Source organism: Trachemys scripta, chromosome 4, assembly GCF_013100865.1.
Source record: "Trachemys scripta elegans isolate TJP31775 chromosome 4, CAS_Tse_1.0, whole genome shotgun sequence".
In the NCBI taxonomy this organism is placed as follows: Eukaryota; Metazoa; Chordata; order Testudines; family Emydidae; genus Trachemys; species Trachemys scripta.
Window position 1 is genome coordinate 35,726,622 of NC_048301.1, and position 23,325 is coordinate 35,749,946.

The 23,325-nt window shown below is 39.8% G+C and overlaps 1 long non-coding RNA gene across 1 annotated transcript; it reads left to right on the forward strand.

Annotated features, from left to right (window-relative positions):
* The first annotated feature begins 6,911 nt into the window (after positions 1–6,911).
* On the forward strand, positions 6,912–21,399 carry LOC117876630. The gene is made up of 4 exons (XR_004645501.1): positions 6,912–7,236; positions 7,657–7,753; positions 8,189–8,256; positions 19,655–21,399. It is a non-coding gene; the product is annotated as an uncharacterized LOC117876630 (long non-coding RNA).
* Positions 21,400–23,325: the final 1,926 nt, after the last annotated feature.

The window sequence follows — 23,325 nt, forward strand, 5'->3', positions numbered from 1 at the left end:
AGGGACATGATCGTTCCCCTCTAGTTGGCATTGGTGAGTACTCATCTGGAGTGAAAGTGTCCAGTTTTGGGCCCCACACTACAAGAAGGCTGTGGAAAAATTGGAAAGAGTCCAGCGGAGGGCAACAAAAATGATTAGCGGACTGGAGCAAATGTCTGAGGGAACTGGGAGTATGTAGTCTGCAGAAGAGAAGAATGAGGGGGGATTTGATGGCTGCTTTCAACTACCCGAAAGAGGGTTCCAAAGAGGATGGATCTAGGCTGTTCTCTGTGGTAGCAGATTACAGAACAAGGACTAATGGTCTCAAGTTGAGGTGGGGATGGTTTAGGTTGGATATTAGGAAAAACTTTTTCACTAGGAGGGTGGTGAAGCACTGGAAAGGGTTACCTAGGGAGGTGATGGAAACTTCTTCCTTAGAGGTTTATAAGGTCAGGCTTGACAAAGCCCTGACAGTGATAATTTAGTTGGGGATTGGTCCTGCTTTAAACAGGGGGTTGGACTAGATGACCTCCTGAGGTCCCTTCCAACCCTGATATTCTATGATCTCTGTTTCAGGCACAACACAGGAAACATTCAAGAGGATTCAGATATCTTGACCTAACACCATGTCACTGACTTTTCAGCAAAAACAGGTTTTGTGTCAAGTCTGACATGATGTTCAAAACAGTTAAGGAGGCATATAAGAGACCCAGCAAGAAAACTGATGCTGGACACATTGTGAGACATATGATATGATGTATTATCACTTATCAGGTTTCATGGTAGCTAATCTGTGGGTTAGGAAATTTTGTAATAGAGATGATTTTCTAGTAAAAAAATCCAAACAAACAACAAAACCAAACAAAACAAAACAACAACAACCTACCATACCTGGCCAGTTAATGGTTTGACATACTTAGGAACCTCAGAGAACTGTTATTTCCAGAACATCCACATTACTGCTTTGCCAATATCAGATTAAGACTTCTAGTGATATTCCGACTCCTGCACAAGCGAATGAAATAATCCACACCCAAATTCTTATCTTTTACTCTAAAGCTACACCACTACTTTCAAACAGGTTTGGCCTGGTTTTAGAGGAATAGGGGAAGGGAGGGAGAGCAAGACACGATGAGGAAAGCTAAAAGGCTTGTGTCTTTTTACACTGACTAGAAAGGATTAAATGTCCATTTTCATTTTCTTTTGTTCCCGGCAATCTCATTAAGTCCAGTGGGGAGGGGAGGTCTGGTACCGGAGAGATGGAGAGATTTCACTGAAAAGGTTAAGAGCAATTGAATATGATGGGATTTACACCTCTTTGGGAGTGCTTTCTGAAAACCCATTACATTTGTGTAGGATCATCTATGCAAGCTGAACCGGGCACGTCTTTTATCATTCTACTTAATCTTTCCAACCGCTGGCTGAATGGCTACATTTTAAAGAGACACTACACCAGTTTAAACCCTTGATTTGTCATCTTGCCAGTAAGAAAACAAACTGACCATAGTATGCATCAGAATGCAATACAGTCCTGCTGTAGAGATTTACTGTTTGTGGCTTATTTCATTATTAAGGAATGTCAACATACTTATCCATTGCTTTATAATTTGCTGCTTTTTTCCCCTTTTAAATTTTTTTTTGACACATGAAAGCTCCAGTATAGGGTCACGAGATCAAAGTATGTTAACTACAAGTGTCATCTATAAAATTTAGTCTTTAGTAGACACTATGTATAAAATGCATGCTAGATGATCTACATCAAGACATACATTGATACCAAATTTGTGTTTATTTTTCCCTGTCTGGACACAAGTGTAAAGACATTTATTCCATTAAAGCTGTGATCAGCAATTCTTTCATCAATTCTGAACACACTGGAGGTTTGTTAGATTTTCATTTTCTGACTATTGTACTCACCCCTCACCCCAGATTAGAAGAGACACCCCTACTAATTCACTGGTGTTTGTTAAATTAGCTAAATCTTCCAGCAATCGCAGCATGCGCATTTTTGGTCAGAGGTATACTTTTGTATTCAGAAATTGACATAAGTTATTGTTCTGCTGTGGGGTTGGCAAAACCTCTGTGAAACTGGTGCCTATGACTGCTGCCCTTCATTCAGGATAAATGTAAGAAAGAATCGAGCTGCTTTATGGAACAGTATTAGCCACCACCCAAAACACAGGCATATGGCAAGGCTTGAACCATGTGGCCCAACAGGTTGGTTATAACTATGGTTTATAACCATCTGTAACACTATCTACTCATGTCTGTAACATGTTGATAACATATATTAATAATTTATAAACTCTTTATATGGCATTTATAAAAGTAACCTTAAAGTAAAATGTGACATATATATTGTGGCAGAATCCATGACCCCAATCAGGATCAGGGCCCAATGGTGCTAGGGGCTGTACAAATATATAAAGAAGACACAGGTCCTGCCCTGAAGAGTGCACAGTGTAAAAAAAAAAAAGTGTGTGTGTGTAGGGAGGATAAACCATACAAGAAAAGTGATTAAGACAATACACACATTGTGTGACCCTCTGTCCCTACCGCCACCACAGTTTTAACTTTTCCCACTAATTTTTATATTTTTGTATCCAAGATCTATTACCCCCAGGTGTTACACATCTACCTATTGATTAACTTTAAAAATTAAAATAAACGTTCATAATACGAAATTCATATCCTGGGCCAAGGCTCAATCAAACCTTTTAAATTAAACCCCATCAGATGTCCATCTAGATGACAACCCCCTGTTCTTTCTTTATGTGCTCTCAATTAAAGAAAGGTGGAATTTTTTGGATCAAACTGTTTTCAGAGAAAAAAAGTAGATTCAGCTATACCAGCGCAGTCCACAAGGTCATGTTTGTTTCGCTCAATTGCGTGATTAAAACAACAACAACAACAACAACAAAATGAAACAGGAATCCCTAAGAAATAATTAAAAAAAACCCCACAAAGTTTCATTTGGACATTTTTGAAACCAAATGGTTCAATTTATTGGTTCAAAATGACTTAAAATTTCCTTAAATATACCTTTAAACATTTTATTGGTTTTAAAAATAAAATTAGTCAAAGCAAATATTTTGTTTGACACAAAACCATTTGTTTTTACTTTTCAGTTCAATGAACATTTCAAATATATATATACTTTTTTTTTTTTAAATGGTCAAGAAACTCAAAAATCCATTATTCACACACATCTCTCTATGCCTCTCCCTGGCTGCAGACATTCCATTCTGTCAACAGGAGGAGCATGGTATTCATGAAGGATGAACAACATCTGGAGTCCCATATCTGAGAAGGTGTAGCAGTCGGCATTGTCTCAGGGAGAAATCTCCACTTCCAAATATTAAGGAGTAATATCATATGAGACTGGAGCCCCCATGAATGGAGCTGGGGCACTGGGACAAAATCTGAGACATTGGCAAGAGGAGGGATAGCAAGCCGCTTCTGCCTTTCCCCCCACCATTGCACTTTTGTGTTGTGAAAAGAGCTGCCGTGTGGGATCCTCTCAAGTGTATCTGTGTTAAACAGGCTAGATGAGTGTCACATACCACATTATGAAACCTGTTTGAAATCATGTAGACTGGTCCTTACAGTAGGTTAACACTGCCAGCTTCTCAGAGGTTTAAAAGAAACAAGACCCGCTAAAAAAAAATTACTTTATTTTACCTCTAATATAGGTGGTGTTCATTGCAGAGCCAGATCCCCAGGATTTTAGCATCTAAATCACCCAAATACTTTACGAATTATATAAATCAGATTGGTTTAGCACTGAACAATGTAGCATTAATTGCATTTTATTTAAATAACCAAAACATATTGTGAAATTCATGCCATAGATAATTGGGTTTGCCTTTACATCATGTGCACCATGCCACTGCGATTCCCACATCAGCTCAATGTAATTTTACACCAGCTCCAGCTCCAGCTCAGGTCAGTAAACTCCTGAAAGCAGTGTGCAGTATCATAAGGGGGAAATTAAAATAAAGGTTAATGTCATTTTTTATGGATGACTGGTTCTTTGAAAAGACCAAGGGGAAGGTAGCCTCTGAAGTCTGATATATTTATTAGTCTGAGCACCATCCGAGAGTACCAAATACAGCTGTCAAGGTTGAGCTCATCATCTCACAAGGAGGTTTACAAGTGGCTATAAGGGTAGCAACAGCAATGCTTGCCGCACTATTCTCACGCTGAAACTGACAGAACCAAAGATGGTAGTAGAGGACTGCGTGCAAGTGCCAGGGACATATGATGAAATGAATTGCAGTGCCACTGCCCAATTCAAGATCAATCTGTGAAGGATTTTTCCTTTTAAAGTAAATAACAGTAGGACAAAGTTATATGTTTAATAAACATTATATATGCTGGCATAGGAAAGATACTTTGGTTTGCATCCTAGATCACACAAGCTTTTAAATATATAAGTAAGGAGTGAATTTAATTCTAGTGAAAAGTTCATGACTGATATCCCTGCAGACTCAGCAATCCTCTATTTATCCAGTGAATAGGTACAGCACAGGGAGCAGCTTCCATACGGCCTTTGCCCCTATATGCTTCATCCCAGAGCTGAAGGGATCGCCTCTCTTGGTGTGAAGGCTAGTTCAGTCTCCATGGCCTATTGAATCCTTGATTTCACTTCCAAGAAGACCAATAGGGAGCCAGTTATAGCTGATTAAATTCTAGTGGTCCAAATGAGATCAAGTCCCCATTGAATTAGGTATAACATACACATAAGTAGGAGACAGTCCTCGGCCTGAATAGTTTACAGCCAAAACCAGACAATGGATAGGAGAGAGGAAGGATCATTGTCTCAATTTAGCAGATGAGGAACTGGGGCATCATCACTCAGGAAGTCTGTTTCAGAACCAGGAACTGAGCCCAGATTTCCCAAGTAATTCCTCAACCACAAGAGCAATTTTTTACATGAGGCAGTAGAGCTTAGGACCTCCAAGGTACTTTGCAGAGACCAACAAACAGTAAATATATAACAACTGATATGAGATGGATTTGAACCAGTAATCTAGAAGTGAAAGCTGTTCTGCCCTATTACCAATGCTTTGAAAATCACTCCATCATAAGACAGAACAAAAATAATTAGCACAAAGCCCACCAGTGTTAGATTGCTATCAAATAAAATACGGAGTCTTCTACAATAATGTTATTGAATTGTTTGTGTGTGTGTGTGTGTATCTGTATACCTATTGGTTGATGCATAAAGATAATTGATTTGTTTATGGTTTTGATGTTTGCCTTTGTAATAAATTGGTGCTTTATGAATTGAGCTGATCTATGCAAAACATATTGGTATGTGTGTGAATCAATACTTGGAGAAATATATTTGTTGTGGCCATCTGAGCCTTACTGGTTTTGATTTTAATAAATTAGTTTACATAAAATTTGTGTGTTTGTGCAATAAACTGATTTGTTAGTTGCATTTTTAAAATCAACTATAACTGTTAATCAGCTTCTGTTTCTAATGGCTCATTCAATTCTTTGATGTAGGAAGCTACATTTATTATGATTTTCAAAACATAAACAAAAATAGACCCATTGTGTAAGTGGATTGACGCTGTTTATCTAATAAAGTTCAGTTACAAGTGCATATATCCCATTTGATTACTTACCTTAGCTCAGATACAGTGTACAGTTTACTTGAGATGTATACTGTAAGTGCATCTTAAATAAACTTCACGATTGCACTACATCTCCACCACACTTTTAGTGTATTCCAAAGCACCGTTCACCTCAATTATACCTTGAAATGCCTCTTTATGACTTATTGGAGAAGTATCACATCTTCCTTAAATGCAAACATAATTGTGACCACATCCATAGAGGCACCATGTCTCATCTGTAGGGATTGAACTGAGTAGGTTGAAACATAGAAGCAAAAGTCCCTACCACTTGAGATAAAAGAGTAAGAGCCTACACCAAACTCCATTAAAGTCAATGAGAGTCTTTCCACTGACTTCACTAGGCTTTGGCTCCAAATGCACTAGCTGCCAGTAGATGTTTAGGCTTCCTGTGGGAGTGGCTAAAGGGAGACATGATTATATATACTAAGCCAGTGTAGGACATCAGTGCCTCAGCTCCCCACCAGAATTTTTTTTGTTGGTAATTTACACATCAGTGAACCAAATAAAGTTCCAAATGTGGACAAAGAATACTTTGGATTAAACAAGCTACACAGGATACAGGAGGTGAGATCTAATGCCTTCAGCAGAGATCTTCAGAAGTAATTTGTTGACAGTCTGTTCCCTTTCTCAGAAGACAACGATATTGGGTGCAAAGAAAGAGGATGGACAATGTAGGCCCACTCTCTAACACATCTTTGACACAGAAGGATCCTGGGGATGGATTGCTAGTGTCCTACTTCCCAATTCTGAAGTCAGTACGGTTGCTGGAAGAATCTGCTGGCAATTTGCTCCCCATTCCAAATGCAACTGTATCCAGCCCCACTCCCCTTTCTCTGGAGACAAGTATCATTGGAAAAGACTGCCCATGGCCAATTTCACCCTCTCCTGCCACTCCACCCCAGGAGATAGACATACGCACCAAACAGACAATGTGTCAGTAGCTGCCCTCTCTATAGCATTCCTGGAGTTTCCTGATTGACCTTGTCCCCTTCTGCTGTTCATTATGGATCTTTTCCACAATAACTTTCAAACTAAAATAAATTGAAGTAAATTGCAAATAGCCATGTTTGATGTGTTTTGCATCTGTCCAACCCATGTGGGGTGTATGTGGTTTGGATAGCATCAGACAGAACAGCTGATGGTATTTACTCTTTCTGGGGAGGACTACTTTTCTTTTAAGGGAAGGTGGAGGAATACCAAGAGGGGAAGCAATCCCTTAGACTAAGCATACTGTACAAACTACACTGCTGAGAGAACAGAGAATACATTGTGCTGCTGCACAGCAGAGCCAAAAGCATGGATGTGTATCCCTTACATTTTTTTCCAGCTTTCCAAATGAAGGCTGAAATGCATCTAACGTACTCTAAGGCATATTCACTGACTGAAACATGAACTGCTAAGCAGACCAGCGGTTGAGTGCTTCAGATGGAAAACAGGCTGAGTAGTTTTTGGAAAGCAGAAGCAGTGCTAGATCTGTTGATAGAATTGTTGTGTCTTGCATCCGTGGTTTCTTCCTGAATGATTGACAGAGCTGCACTGACAGCAGCTCACTACCCCAGACCAAAATTATCAGGCTAATGAGTCAATGGTAGAAGGAGGAGGTGTGAAGGTAGGATCTTATATAATGATAATAATGATGTTTAAGAATAAAATAGTGATAACAGCTTTAAAACAACTTTTAATTCCTTAATGTCACAGCGGCCAGATGCTCTTCCATGAGAACTGGCAAGACATGCAAACTGCATTGTTCACCCTTCTTGCTCTTGTTAAATCACATACACTGCCCTTTGTCTACATATTGTTTGCTTAGACTATAAATCATCTAGGGCAGGGGAGTACTTTTAGAGAGAACTGTGTACTACTCCAGAGTTTCACTTTGTAGGTGTTCGTGCAAGAAAGTGATCCAGGCTAAATCCCTGGATCTGAACATGCTTAAAGCTTGGGGGAGTTGGATTTGGATCCAAAATGCAACAATCGTCCTCAATATATTTAGCTATGTAACTGTTTTGATTTTGTTTTCTGGGTACAGCACCTTTAATTGAAAGACTCCACACATCTGCAGAGGCATTTTATGAGTGAAGCTGATGGAGAATGTTACAGAGGAGACTCTCGTTCTCTCTTTCAGGGTAACCATTTTTGTTCTCTCTTTGTGGGAATTTCTTTAATCTAAAATTAAAAAAAAAAAAAAACACACACATATATTTGGGATGAAAGCACAGAGCTGATCTTTGTGTGGGTACAACATAACTGCCTCATCCCTATAATGGGTTAATCCAAAACCCTGTTGTGAGCACCCCAAACTGTGAGAAAGCTCAGATCCATTTCTGGATTCAGACTTTGCATCTCAGGCCTATCGTGAGTTTGTGCAAATATTTGCTTTGACTAATAGCCACATGGAGTTAACACTCCTGAGTTTCACTTAGAGCTTCTGAGGGCATATATGCACACACACACACACACACACTAATGAGCTCATGATTTGTTAAAATGATGGGATAGGTACTAATTCTCCCTTGCTGTGATGTTATCATGAGAAATTTTTGATCTTGTCTCTTTGACAGGAGCGTAGCAGCAGACCCAAGCTTGACAGATTTCATATTTTACACACTGTGATGCCACCAGGCGGGAGGTCAGTATCTTTTCTCCGGTTAGGATGTCATTGTATTTCATCTTAACAAATACACTGCAAATCCTAATGAATAAATTGATTTGTCTTCCTTTAACAGATTTATCCTTAGATAATAGATCTAGTTTCTGTTAGCTACAAAGGCAGCATCCAGACTGTGACTTCCAACAGCTTAATCAATCACTGGTATTTCAGTCTGCATCAAGACTGTTTGACCTGCCCGTTAAATCTTTCCTCTGTGCGCAGATGGAAGTGCACACAGTTAATTTATCAAGAACTAAAATTCATACAAGAACTTCAATATTTAAATACTGAAGTTCTTGGATACACAGGGACAAATTGTGACAAGTAAAGACAGGTGTGCTTCTCATAGTGCAAGTGCTCTTGGTAATTCTGAACTGATTTTGACATTTTGCTGGTATTGTACGGGGAGACTTTGGCAAACCAGTAAAGTGCCTAAAACCACTATGGCTTATTGTTAAAGACAGCCTGGTCAGCAAGCTGTAAATTGGCCATTCAGCAATCTCAGCTTGACCAAGGCAGGAGGGGAGGGGGGTTTAGGGTGTCTCAGAAAGGGCAGCTTGACCCCACATCCTTCCTGATAAGAATTGTGTTGAAGTTGCTGATACATGTTAGAAGAGCAGGATGTACCCTCAGGAATGTCTATTGGGGTCTCAAGGCTGCAGGCTCTGGAAAGACCCACACCTGGTTAATCAAAAATCAGAAGGAACCTCTTGCTTGAAACTGCTTACTTAACAAGGTTTCTTTAAGGGATATGTCATTCTATTACTAATGTATAAATAAGAGGAAAAAGCTTGAGATAGTGGGACTCCTTTGGGGGACTCTTCGGGACTGGTCTCTCCCTCTGGATGCATCTTGTGTTCCCCACCGGCAGATGGGTTGCCACTTGAGAATCACACTCAGCTTTGGTTATTATCAAGGGTTGGGGGTGTTTTACTAATCTTGTTGCGGACGTGTGTAAGTGCTTCAGACTAGTAAAGTTTAGCTTTAAGTGAAAGCACTCTTGTGTTGTCCTGATTGTGCCAGCCATCTATCGGTCGGACAGCCATGTCTCCCCTGCTTTATTTCCTGACACCTCCTTGCACAGAGTAAAGTTACCAAGAGCTTTGGGTTGAAAGAACCCCGGGTAACAGTATGAGCCTAAAAACCCAGTGGTGGCACTAGCCTTTCTTGACTGGCAAGGTGTTTCCATAGAAAAGTGTGGTCTGTGACACTGAAAAGAATAAATCATGGGAAAGAATGAGGAAAGGCTGTGAAATGAATTGATGACAGAGTCAATCACTTAGAAAAGAAACATTCCACTGCAGTTCATGGGGGAAATGGAAGCCTGGGGCTAGTGTGTGTAGGTGAAGGATTAACATTAGGGGGAGCCAAGGGCAGAAGAGGGAATACAGTTGATCCTTGTCTGCTATCAGCAGAGGGAGAACACCTTCTTTCTTTCGCTAGTATAAGAAGGTAGTTTCCCCCCTTTCCCTCTTCCTTGGTTTAGCTGGCCTCTTCTTGTATCTATATTAGCCAGTTCGTGTGCGGGTGTGTGGAAGATTGATCTGATTCTCCTTAGGGCATGTTCACATATGGAATTAACCCTAATTTCAATCACCAGCGGCCCTCTATCACTGTAACTGCACTAGTGCAAGTCTCAGCTGTATAGGCAAGGCCAGTTGTGATTTGCACCAATGCCCAATGGAGTTTTCCCCTGGTTGAAACCACAGCATTCTTTTTGTCTAAACTTGAGGTTTGAACTGGAACAGCTATACTGATGGCTGGAATGAGGGCAAATTCTTAATGAAGAAGGTCTTGCACTGGGGTTGGTGAGAAGACAATAGCATTAGTGGTATAGTGTAAAACACACTTTATTCACAGAAAGCCCATGTACTTAAGGTTATGGCAGGGTGGAGCATATGGGAGTGTAAGTTTCATCACTTCCATCCTGGGGCAAGTCATGGATTCCATGAACACTACCCAACCTTTGAGTTTGAATAACAAGGCCAGTCATGCTGGGCTTCATACGCTGGATGCTAGGGCCACTTCATTCACCTTATTGTGGACACAGTGGACCGATCCCTTTGCCTTCCCCAGTTTGTTTTTTTTGCCCACAGTTCCCCCACCACCAAGTGGCTTCAGGGGTGTGGACGGCTGTGTGTCAGCTCACCACCAGCATGAATTTCTCCTATAATATAGGACCTGAAGAAGAGCTCTGTGTAGCTTACAAGCTTGCCTCTTTCACCAATAAAAGTTGGTTCAATAAAAGATATTACTTCACCCACCCTGTCTTTCCTATAATATATGCAGGCTGATTAGGGCCAATCCCTTTACACATCATTAAAAAAAACAAACAAAAAAACCACGTTTCTATTTTGGGAAGAGTTAAAAAATATCATAAAGGAGCAGGAAACCATATCTTGAAATGTGTCCTTCAAATTCCTTCACAACCCCGTCATGGCATTCAAGTGCCAATTGCCGCTTCTGCTGCATTCACTCCACAACAACAACAACATCAGGTGGAGAGAGACAGCCAGCGAGCATTTCCCCAGTTCAGGGCCAGCAGGAGCACTTATTTCCACAGGCAACCTGAAATGGTAAGCTAAGGTGCCATACATTAATTTTTGCATTATAATACAGGTCAGTCTCAGTGTATAAAAATTACAACACTAGTCATTCATTGATAACACTAAGTCTGTTCCCTTGTATCAAAATAAATCACTCCAGCTGTACAGCATGCATATTTTAATAGAAATATAGTCGATATAATCCTATGGTTAATAGCGACCCTTTCCAGTTCTGCCATAAAACTCTTGTATTTAAATTGTGATTAAGGTAATACAAATCACTGCAAAATTTGAATCCTTTTCCTCTACCAATCTACTCCATTATTGTATTCAGAATCATACTTTCCTATATGAATGCTAAAAATATGCTTAACGCTTATTATGGGCTCTTGGCTGCAACACAGCCACAGGAGAGTGAGCTAAATTCTACTTTGGCTCCTGCATCATCAGTAGAGTAGTTAACTAAGTTCCAAGCAGATCTATACAAAATAAAATGATAATAAAATAAACAAAAAAAACAAACAAAAAATTTACCCTGTTTTTCATCAGAGAGTTTCAAAATTATCATCCCCCCCACCCAAACAGCTGTAGTTCTGAATGCAGTGAATGTATTATGGACTAAGATTTTGTCATGGTTATTTTTAGTAAAAGTCATGGTCAGGTCACAGGCAATAAACTAAAATTAACAGAAGCTGTGTCCTGTCTGTGAGACTTTTGCTGCTGCTCCATGGTTTTCCCTGCTACCCTGGTGGCTGGGAGCTGTGGGGTTCCCCCTCTGCTCACGGCAGCTGCAAGTGCAGGGCCTTCCACCCAGGGTGGCTGGGAGCCGCAGGATGACCATATTTCCCAAAGAGAAAATGGGGCACCCCCAGCTGCTCACCTGAGGCATCCCCCCTCCCCTGTGTGAGGCTGTTGATGGTCACCTCAGGAGTCTGTCACCTGTTGCTGGAAACCTCGCAGGGGGCCCACTGTTGCTGGAACCCTGCCAGAGCCCCGCTAGCTGCCAGCTCCAGAGTCTGCCGTCCCTGGAGCTGAAGCAGAGAATGTCAGGGAGGTCTCTTGAAGTCAAGGATTCTGTGACTTCCATGACCTCCGTGACATAAACATCACCTTAATCATGGTTAGTGATGTATGAGGCAGAAGGAACCAAATATTAAATTGAGTTTAATAGTGTCAGACCAATTTATAGTAGACAAGTGTCCACATCACCAGCACTTCTCCTCCCTCCAAAAAGAAAGAAATCTACCACCCCCGTTGGCATTAATTAGGAGCTCTTGGTAGTCACAGCAGAAATGCCAATGAGTAAGAAGCCAGAGATACTTTCTCATCCAATAGGGAATAACTATAGGCCAGGTTTGAGACAGAGAGCATTGTGTAAGATGAAAGCCTCCATTTCTTCAGTAGCCTGTCTGTGGATAAAGAACTTCAGCCATCAGAGCTGTCAATTAATCTCCTTTCACAAACATTAAATGTAGTCTATTTACTTTAAAACCATGAGATTGAGTCACTACTGAAGAAGTGACCATCTAAAACAAACCTTCATCCCAACATCTCATTGGTAGGCAGTCCTGGTCTCATTACCATAGAAGAACATTAAAAACGTATCATTTTTATGTTCGCATAAACTCTCCATATTGCTGTATCAAGTAACCCCCAAAGGTTTGAGCAGACATCAATTTCCACCTGCATGCCTTAGATGTATACAGGTATTGCTTTGATGACAGGTTTTTTTTCTAAAGCAAAAGCAAAAAAAAAAAAAAAGAAAAGGAAAGTCATTTAATGTACTCACAAGAATGGGCTGTCATTATCAAACTGTATTGGCCATTTCTGCAGGGCCTTACCATATCTTTGGCACAGGAAGACTGTCTCTACTATTGTCCTTAAAAAGAAATGTTAAAGGTTTTATTAGGTCAACACTACTGACTCTGCACCACCATTCATGACACAGATTACTCTCACACAACATGTTCATACTGGTGTTCATTGAAATAATTATGGTAGAACATTTTATTGAAATGTGTTCCCTCTTATTAAATGATGGGTTCAAAACCCAGAGAATGTCAATCACTTCTCAGTATGTAATTCAAATAGATTAGTGCTCAAGGTGAAATGCTGAAGAGGAGATTTAACTCAGGGATGCATTATTACATTATTGGCACTGCAAAATATAGAAACAAAACAGTTTCAATGTATAAAGTGCCTCACATCTCAAGGTCATTTAGTAAAAGACACAGAGCAATTTAATAATACTGTCTGTGATAGCCAACAAACAAATTAAAGCAACAGAGAAACAAGTCAGTCTGATTTAAACAATGACAGTTTTCTCTGCATTATCTCCTGGCAACAGCTAAGGCAAAGTACTGGTGAGGTATCAGGTATTATCGAGCTTCCCAGCAATAACTGAACGTAATACTTGGCTCTCCAGCATCATATAAGGTTTTGCAGGTGAGTAGGCATTAGCATCCTCCTTTTGTAGGTGGGGCAACTGAGGATTAGAAATTTTAAACCAACTGCCAAACACAACCATTTGTTTACAACAATTGTCTTAAGTTGCTCTCCTCCACCTACGTCTTAGACATTACCAAACTAGCTTCTACCCTCCTAGTCCACTGAAATTGATCTTATGAAATTCTTGAATGACTTCTTCCTAACCATTCTCATCCTCTTGATCTTTTGACTGCTTTTGACACTGTGCTCTGTACCATCCTAAACACTGATCAAGGAGTGACCTGACTGCAGAGCTAGCTTGGTCCAAAATTTGAAGGTCAAGAAGGGCATCTTGAAACTATTATGGAATTATAACAACAAGAATATTTTGCACTTCCAGAACTCATTTCCTCCAGGTATCTCAGATCTTTTATATACATTAAGCCTGACAACACCCATGTGAAGTAGATATGTTACTAGATCTGTTTATGAGATGGGTATGCTGAAATGACTTCCCTCAGGTCACATAGTGAGTCACTGGCAGAGTCAGCTACAGAATCTAGGAGTCTGGACTCTCAGGCATGCATTCTAACCCCTAGACACTTCCTCTGGCAATTAATCTAACTAAGCCTGAGTTATGTTCTCGCTCCAGCTGGTGCCAGTCAGAAGCCAAACAGAAAACTAAACATAAGTTACTTATATCAGGAAAGACTGGGTAGGTGAAATGACATATAAATTACACCCAGGATATTTTGTTTCTGTGGGGTCAAGGGAAGGAAACATACATGTAGAGTGACCTTTAATTTCAGGAAGAGGATGGATACTGTAATACCTGCAAACTGGAAAAAACTGAGTACAGTTGGGTGCAAGAATTGAAGTACATGTGAGTATATCAGCTTCAGTAAATTGGTGGTAATAATGTGGGAGGTATGAAGCACATATGGAGCACCTAATTGCTTCAATTTTGCTAGAGAAAACAGTTGCAAATCTTTCGCAGCTGTGAGGAAATAGAAGTAGACATGTTCTTTCACAACATAAGAGCTACAGTATCTTATACATGAGGTGGATGATTTTTTGTAGTTTTCTAAATGCTTCAGGCTCCCTATGATACTCAGTCTTCTCAACAGCTCCTCAAGTGAAAACTAGTAATGATTTACATTACACATACAGTGTAATTTTTCAATTTAATTAAATGAAAAATAGCATTTGTCTTTCACTTAACCGAATGGACCCATTCTTCGGCTAGACAGCACTAATAGCAGTATCATCTATATAAGAAGATTCCAGGGACGTCACTGTGTGTGTCATTCTGATATCAGCGTGAAGTGATGGAAGCAGTTAAATGCATGGCTGAGAGCTCCTTTTGTTCAGAATATAACCAGGTCCAGTCATCACTGGCCTTGTGGGAACCAGACGAAATGTTGGAGTCCAAAGATTCTGTGACAACTGGGATACGATGGATGATCAAATAAAGTGGGAATAACAGTTATGTGGGGTAACAAAGAGGCAGTTGTGCCTCCCTCCAGCCAGAGGGCAGATCTGCACACAAACAATAGAGAAGATGTATAAAAAGCCAACACTGCTCACTGCAGAGGGCATGGAAAAGAAGAGACCCCATTTTCAGCTTTTTTACACACATGACTTCACAAATTACACTCATGTGACAGCACTGGCTTTCAGCTTATGGTTATTAATATAATTCATACACACATGCACAGGTGTCTCCTTCCACATTACTGTTCTTCTGAAACAGGCTGGAAAAACTGCAAGAACAAAATTTCTGCAGGCTCCAAGCACCGAGTTCTTTGAAAAGTAAAAGGTATTTTCATGGAAATCAAAAGTATCATAGTTCCATACACCAAAAGTAATACAGAAATATTTTCCTTTTCCAGGACAAATTTCTCCTCAGCAGCCTCCACACCTATTTTTGTTGGATAAACTTCACTTAGACTACGCAAGGAGATTTCATTGATGTCAGTGGAATCCCAGCTGTCCCAATAAATAAAGAGTAGGATATACAGTGGAGCTCTACAAAGTGCAGCTCACAGTGGATGTTAGAGTGTGGTTTATCCCTCTGACATCTGGTTCCACAGTGCCTCAGTTTCTCTGTTCTGTATAATCTCTCATACACATACCAAATTTTAAAGTTCAAAGCTAAATCTCCCAAAATGGGGTTTTAGGATGAGAGAATTTTCTGTATAAGAGTTGGACTATAATTCCAATATCAATACCAAAGACTTCAGCTCAGACATGGATTCAGTGAGAGGACTTTGAGAACTGATTGACTTGATGGCAAAGTCTTTCACCTTTCCCTCATTTTCCCCAGGTAGAGGCTCCCACCTTCACAGTTCAATACCCTTTCCCCCCAGCAGGGAGCTGTCGCCACCAGTCCTAACTTACAGAAGAAACTGACTCTTGCCAAGAACAGGCTGCCTCTTATATCTCCCCATCCACCTGGCTCCAAATCACCTGATCTCAGTCCTCAAAGTCCAGTGACTGAGGAGAAAAATCAGCACAGGTCCAAATTGTGACCTGAACCCTTGAAAAGACCAAGCTCACCTTATGACAGTGGAAAGGTTTGTTGATAATATCTTTTCTACTTGTCTTTGACTTTCAAAATACAGCGAGGGTGGAGGGAGTGAGATACAGAGATTTGAGAAAGTTATTGCAAAAAAAGAATTCACCCAAAACATACCCAGATATGAGACAAGTATCTGATTATATCCTATGCATTTCCTTTCAGAGTAGATCAATGCCTCTTTAAACTCCCTGTGACAATCAAAATACAGTAGCCTAAGAACTGGGTCACATTTTTATAATCCGTGGTATTACTATAAATGCTAAATGAATAGAGAGGACTGAACCAAGAGCAACATTTTGCAACTATCCCTTCTCTCTCTCTCTCCCCTCTCTTTTAAAAAACACATTTACAATTATTTTTGGCAACTGTAACCGGTCCTCAGGCAATATGTGAATGAAAACCAAACAAAGGACAAATGGGCTAGAAAAAAAATATGTACTGGACTTTTCCAGTGAAATAAATGCTACCTTTCTCTATGGAAGCACAGAAGGCCCTAAATGCAGCAGCAGAAGGGAAGAGGATAGGTGATGCAGAGGTTGTATGGAGGAAATTTGTATTCCTGTGCATGAGCAACTATGGTACATGGTGCCTTACACTGTAGCAGTGCAGATGAGGGAATGGGGTTGAGAACCAGAGAAGGGCAAGAAGGAGGAAGGAAATGGAGAAAATGGGCAATGCTGCTGCCATCTGGATCTTGAATCTTTCCTCAAAGGAGCCACACAAGTCCTAGTTACTTTCAAGCTTACTTAAGAGCTATGGATAGAACAATATGAATTTTTTCCTAACAAAATCTCAAAACTAGCTTAGTGTGGGAGTTTCATAATGAACCTGATGTTTCATGTAGGTTTGCAAAGGTCTATGGCTATTGTAGCATGCCTGGCCTGAATTTAGAGTGCTATTTGTGCCCAAATGCAGAAAAGAGCCACGCATATTATTTGAGGGTCTTTCAGCAAGAGCCTTAAAGAATTTAATCTATTTGGTTTATCAAAAAAAAAAAAAGATTGAGGGATGATTTGATTACAGTGTATAATGAACTTCATGGGGAGAAACTACCAAGTAATAAAGGGCTCTTTTATATGGCAAAGAAAAATATAACAAGAACCAATTGCTGGAAGTTAAAATCAGACAAATTCAAATTAGAAATAAAATATGTGCCTTAATAGTGAAAGTGATTAAATACTAGAACAAACTACCCAGGGAAGTGGTGGATTCTCCATCTTCTGATGTTTTCAAATAAAGACAGGATGCCTTCCTGGAATATATGCTTCAGCCAAATACAAGTCATTGGGCTTAAATTGGGGTAATTGGGTGAAGTTCTATGGCCTAGTTATACGGGAGGTCAGACTAGATGATCTTCTGGCCTTAACATATCTGAATCAACTATGAATATTATCCAAATCTGAGTATTGGGTGATTTGCCCTTCACAACTCAAATATGCATTGCTGAATTAAATACAGTAACAAATTTAAAAACTAAATTTAAGAAGTACAAATAAGGTGGGTGTGTGGGGAATACACTATTTGCCATTGTTAAAAAAATGGACTAATGGCCACTACTGGAAAACCAAGAGCTGCCAAATGGCATGAGAATTAGTATAAGTTATTTCTTATAACCTGGGGGCAGGGAAAAGTCCTGGAGATATCTCAGATAGTGTGTATTTTCTGCGGGTAAAATCTGAACAACCTGCAGTGGCTGATTTCAAAAAATCAATAATGACTTAAAAAGAAATGGAAAGTCAATGAGATCAGGAGTGATACAGGAAGGCTGAAGAGGAGAAGACTCCATCAATAGTGGTAAGATGGGCTGGAAAAGTGAAGGAGGAGGCTAATGCTAGCTAAGTGGTGAGAGGAGTAAGATAGAGAGAAATAAATTCCATGAGGCTGGATAGGGCAAATTCATCAAGAGGTATAAAAACAAAGGGCTTGATCTAAAGCTCACTGAAATAAATATAAGTTTTTCCATTGACTTTTGGGCTTCGGATCAGATCGACAATGGGCTTTGAAAAGATCTTGAAATGAATAGGAAAGCAGTGGAATCATTTGAGAATGAGGATTAGATGTGTGAGAAGTTATACTTCTCAGAGTGGAGTTTTTAGGGAGGTTCCTGAGATACCAAATTCCTCTTCTGAATTGTTCCAAAGCAAAATCATTTCATCTATATGCAAATTTCTACACTCTCAGGTCTCATAAGGGCTGAGCAAAGGCCAATATATTTTTGACAGAGAAGATGCTTTTCATTGTTTAAATGGACCGAAGCCACAAATTTCAAAGCAGACTATCTAGATCTCGAGTTCAGATTTCATACTATTATTCATGGATGTTTGAATCTAGGGTTTTGGTTTGGCCCATGTTTAGCTTCTGGGAATTTTTTATTCCAAATAATTATCTGGCAGGCACAACTGAGACACTTCCTAATCACGTCAATGTGGTTTTATGCATCTCAAACTTTTGTAGTTCATGCCAGAAAAAGAAAACACTTAGAGTTCCTCATTCATGTGTATTAGAAATTCATGGTTTAATAATTTCCTCCTGTTAATCATATTCTGTGAATTGCTGTCTTAATTTTTTAAATGTTCCTTCATTTGTTTTTGTTCTGAATTCAGGCATATGTGCATTTCCTCCCTGAAATACCGTTGGACGCAAACTCTTGACGTAATTGGATATGCCGAATTCATGATAATATTCATGTTATAGCAAAATGTTCACTTATTTCTGGAAACTATAGCATATTTATATGGATTATGTATCTATATTTGCTAGAGGTGATTCAAAAATAGAACATTCAAATCTGGGTTTACATATTTGGAGGTGTTCAAACAGGTCTAGATTTTTAATTTATCTAATTTAATCTGAGTTATTTGATACAGGCTCACTCTTGACTCTGGGATGTGAACCATATTGAGTCATGTGGATATGTGTCCCTGAAACTTATTATTCATTCCCCTCTTGGTAAGTGATTCTGAGCCCTTTTAATTGCTTCTTGTGGCACGAAGGATCTGTAATGTTGCCGCTGGTTTTATTCACAAGTCTGCGGAACCTGTGAGGAGGTTGTTCTTTTGTTTTTGTTTTTAAATCACATATCTGCTTCGTTTCTGCATATATTATCTGTATCTTTATTGCTTTGTGCAGTTATTTTTATTATCTGGAGAAAACTTATTCACCAAGGGCAATATTTTGAAAAGTGCCTATGTGATTTAGGACCCTAAGTTCAATTTCTCAAAGTGACTTAAGCACTTAGGGGCCCAAATCCCAAATGACTTAAAATCAGGTTTTTGTTGTTTCTCCCCTGAAAAAAGGTTGTAACTGAAGTCAGTGAGGCTATCACCAGGGGAAAATTCAGCCCTGTCTCATGTAGATAAGGAATCTTTGCACCTCTTATGACCTCAATTGTCTCAGAACTGTGCAGATAGGGTAGTAGTTGATTTGGAACAATACTGTACAAATGTTTCACAGGATAAGAGCTATCAGAAGGCACTTCAAATTCAGGCTAAGATAAATATAAAATATGAAATAAACAAGTGCAAGTAACAGAGCCTGGACCCTTAATTAATATAGTGTGCTGACAGCAATGCTTAGCAGTTAAATGCTTTGTTCTTGCTCACAGACACTTTAACCTTGTTTGGCCCAGTCCTGGGAATTATAGTACAGGAGGGTTTCTCATTGTTTTTGTTTCAAAACAGTATTAGGAATGAATGGGATAGCTTAAAATAAATAACATCCAATTTAAGCCTTTGTCTAGACTTGATTTAAACCTTTTCTCAAGTTCAAACAAGCTAAGGTAAATTTATAAAAAAAAAAATGTTGCCATTTTTTTTATTTCTAGGCCTGAGCAGATGCAGGAAATACATCTCACCTCTGCAATCTTATAATCCCCAATTCCCTACTTTCCCCTCCAGCTCATCAAGAAGGTGGCAATGAAGATCATCCTCCTCACCCATAGCTTTGTCCTGATCCTCTACAAATCCCTTCACTGACTTCTGCATCAAGCTAGCTTCTCATTCTTGTCTTCAAAGTTCTGCACAATTGTGCCCAGCCAAAATCTGTTTGTGTTTCTTATTGTGATTACACCACTTCATTCCTTTCATCTCCTTTGTGCATTTCCATTGTTTCTTCCATGCTACTCCACATGTCTAACTGGTCTAGTGGATAGATCCTTGGTCTCAGAAGCCCTGAGTTTTAGTTCTTGCTCTGTTACTGTCCTGCTATTTGACCCTGGACAAGTTACTTGATCTCTGTTTCCTCTCACAACCTTTTCTGTTTAGATTTACTTATTTATTTAAAGAGTAAGCTCTTAGGGGCAAGATTGTCTTTTAAAGTGTGTGTATGGTGCCTAGCACAATGGGCCCCCAATTTCACTGGGGGCCTGTAGCTGGTACAGTAATATGAATAAAAATAATAATCCCACCTCCTGTTATGCCTTTTCCTGCCCTGGCCACGAAGCATGATACATTCTCCCCACCACAAGTCACTATACTTTTTCTCAATTCAAGTACCTCCCAAAGGCTTACTTCTAGAGTGACAACAATCAGTGATCAAAATTGAACATTTGAAATGTTCAGTGCAAATCCCTCTTTATGCACCAATCTTCTCCAGTTCATTATGTTAGAATGTACATTCTCTAGGACAAAGGACTGGATATATTTTAGAACTTGCCAAGCACATCGTAGGCACTTATACACTAAGTATTAATATATAACCCAAATGGGCAAGAAATTCCACCATGTTATAGATTTAGTGCATGAGGAAAAAAACAGAACAATTTCATTCACCCCTTCAATTGTTTAACTATTAATGACATACATTTGGTTCTTTCCTTTACAAGACGGCTTGACTTGAGGCTGTAATATATACATGGGTATGTGTATATAATATACACACATACCCATATATATTACAGCTTCAAGGCAAACAGTATTTTATACATAACACACCAATCTCAGATATAGACTAAGCTCCAAACATTAACAGTATAAATAAATGGATAGATGGAGTGCTCCTTACCGGAGAAAAACAAAATCTTGCTCCAAGGGGCCAAGTTCTGTGGGAAAAAATGTGTTTCTGTCTAAATTTGGCTGGAAACCTCACTTCATTATCGCTCCTGCCTGTGGCCCATTTGTTATATACTGAGGGTTATACAATGCTGTCGGCTGCAGGAAGCAAGGGAGAAAGATTAGGTAAAGGGGCACTCAGATCACAGTTTTACCTTGTGGCCAACTTTAGTGGCAGAAAAACAGAAAACAAAAACAATTGTGTTGGTTTTCTTTAAGGAAGGACGGGGGATTTTTACATGTGTGGTTTCTGCACCCTATTCCTCCAGCAGATCACCTTGAATTCCAATAGAGCTGTGAAACTGCCAGCCACAACAATCTGAAAATTACAAACTGGGGGTGGGGGCAGCATTAAAAAAAGAGAAAGGGGGGGAAAAGAAACTTCTTTTCTGTTTGCACAAATAGATCATCTATGGTCATTGATGTGTAGACAATCTAGCTGCACAGATAACACTGGTCTACAATGTTTGAGAAGTCATCTGCTTCAGAGATAAAATGTGCTATTTATCATGTATTTTGATGTGCTGAATTCAAATATGATAATTAAAACAACTGATTGGCTACTCTTTCTAAGCTATTTAAGTTTTTACATTTTATGTCTATGTATATTGTGTAGATAGAGTTTTAATCATAAACTGTAAACCTAGGTCTTTTCATGTGTTTATGGTTGCTTTACATGATAATATTTCACCTGTCCTGTTTATGTAACACCTTAAAAATTAGCAAAAGGGTTATATAAATAAAATTTATTATGAAACAAAAGGCAAAAAACTATTATGTACATAGTTTAGTCCTATTCAGTGTCTACTCGGCGCTTCTTGGCTTGTCTCTTGTATTCATTAAATGGAGCATCTCTTGTCACTGTCCAGCAATAGTCTGCAAGCATTGATGGGCTCCATTTGCCCTGATAGCGTTTCTCCATTGTTGCAATGTCCTGGTGAAATCCCTCGTCGTGCTCGTCGCTCACTGCTCCGCAGTTCGGTGGAAAAAAATCTAGATATGAGTGCAAAAAATGTATCTTTAGTGACATGTTGCAACCAAGGCTTTTGTATGCCTTGAGGAGGTTTTCCACCAACAACCTGTAGTTGTCTGCCTTGTTGTTTCCGAGAAAATTTATTGCCACTAACTGGAAGGCTTTCCATGCCGTCTTTTCCTTGCCACGCAGTGCATGGTCAAATGCATCATGTCGAAGAAGTTCACAAATCTGAGGACCAACAAAGACACCTTCCTTTATCTTAGCTTCACTTAACCTTGGAAATTTTCCATGGAGGTACTTGAAAGCTGCTTGTGTTTTGTCAATGGCCTTGACAAAGTTCTTCATCAGACCCAGCTTGATGTGTAAGGGTGGTAACAAAATCTTCCTTCATTCAACAAGTGGTGGATGCTGAACACTTTTCCTCCCAGGCTCCAATGACTGTCGGAGTGGCCAATCTTTCTTGATGTAGTGGGAATCTCTTGCACGACTATCCCATTCGCAGAGAAAACAGCAGTACTTTGTGTATCCAGTCTGCAGACCAAGCAAGAGAGCAACAACCTTCAAATCGCCACAAAGCTGCCACTGATGTTGGTCATAGTTTATGCACCTCAAAAGTTGTTTCATGTTGTCATAGGTTTCCTTCATAGGGACTGCATGACCAACTGGAATTGATGGCAAAACATTGCCATTATGCAGTAAAACAGCTTTAAGACTCGTCTTCGATGAATCAATGAACAGTCTCCACTCATCTGGATTGTGAACGATGTTGAGGGCTACCATCACACCATCGATGTTGTTGCAGGCTACAAGATCACCTTCCATGAAGAAGAATGGGACAAGATCCTTTTGACGGTCACAGAACATGGAAACCCTAACATCACCTGCCAGGAGATTCCACTGCTGTAGTTTGGAGCCCAACAGCTCTGCCTTACTCTTGGGTAGTTCCAAATCCCTGGCAAGGTCATTCAGTTCACCTTGTGTTATGAGGCGTGGTTCAGAGGAGGAGGATGGGAGAAAATGTGGGTCCTGTGACATTGATGGTTCAGGACCTCTTCCTCATCTGATTCAAGTGAGGATGATTCTGGTGCATCAGGAACCGGCAGTCCTTCTCCGTGGGCTACTGGGTGTACAGCTGATGGAATATTTGGATAATGCACAGTCCACTTTTTCTTCTTTGACACACCTTTCCCAACTGGAGGCACCATGCAGAAGTAACAATTGCTGGTATGTTTCAGAGTAACAGCCGTGTTAGTCTGTATCCGCAAAAAGAACAGGAGTACTTGTGGTACCTTAGAGACTAACAATAAATTTGTTAGTCTCTAAGGTGCCACAAGTACTCCTGTTCCAATTGCTGGTATGATCTGTTGGCTCTCTCCAAATCATTGGCACTGCAAAAGGCATAGATTTCCTTTTCCTGTTCAACCATTGGTAAAGATTTGTTGCACAAGTGTTCCAGCATATGTGTGGGGC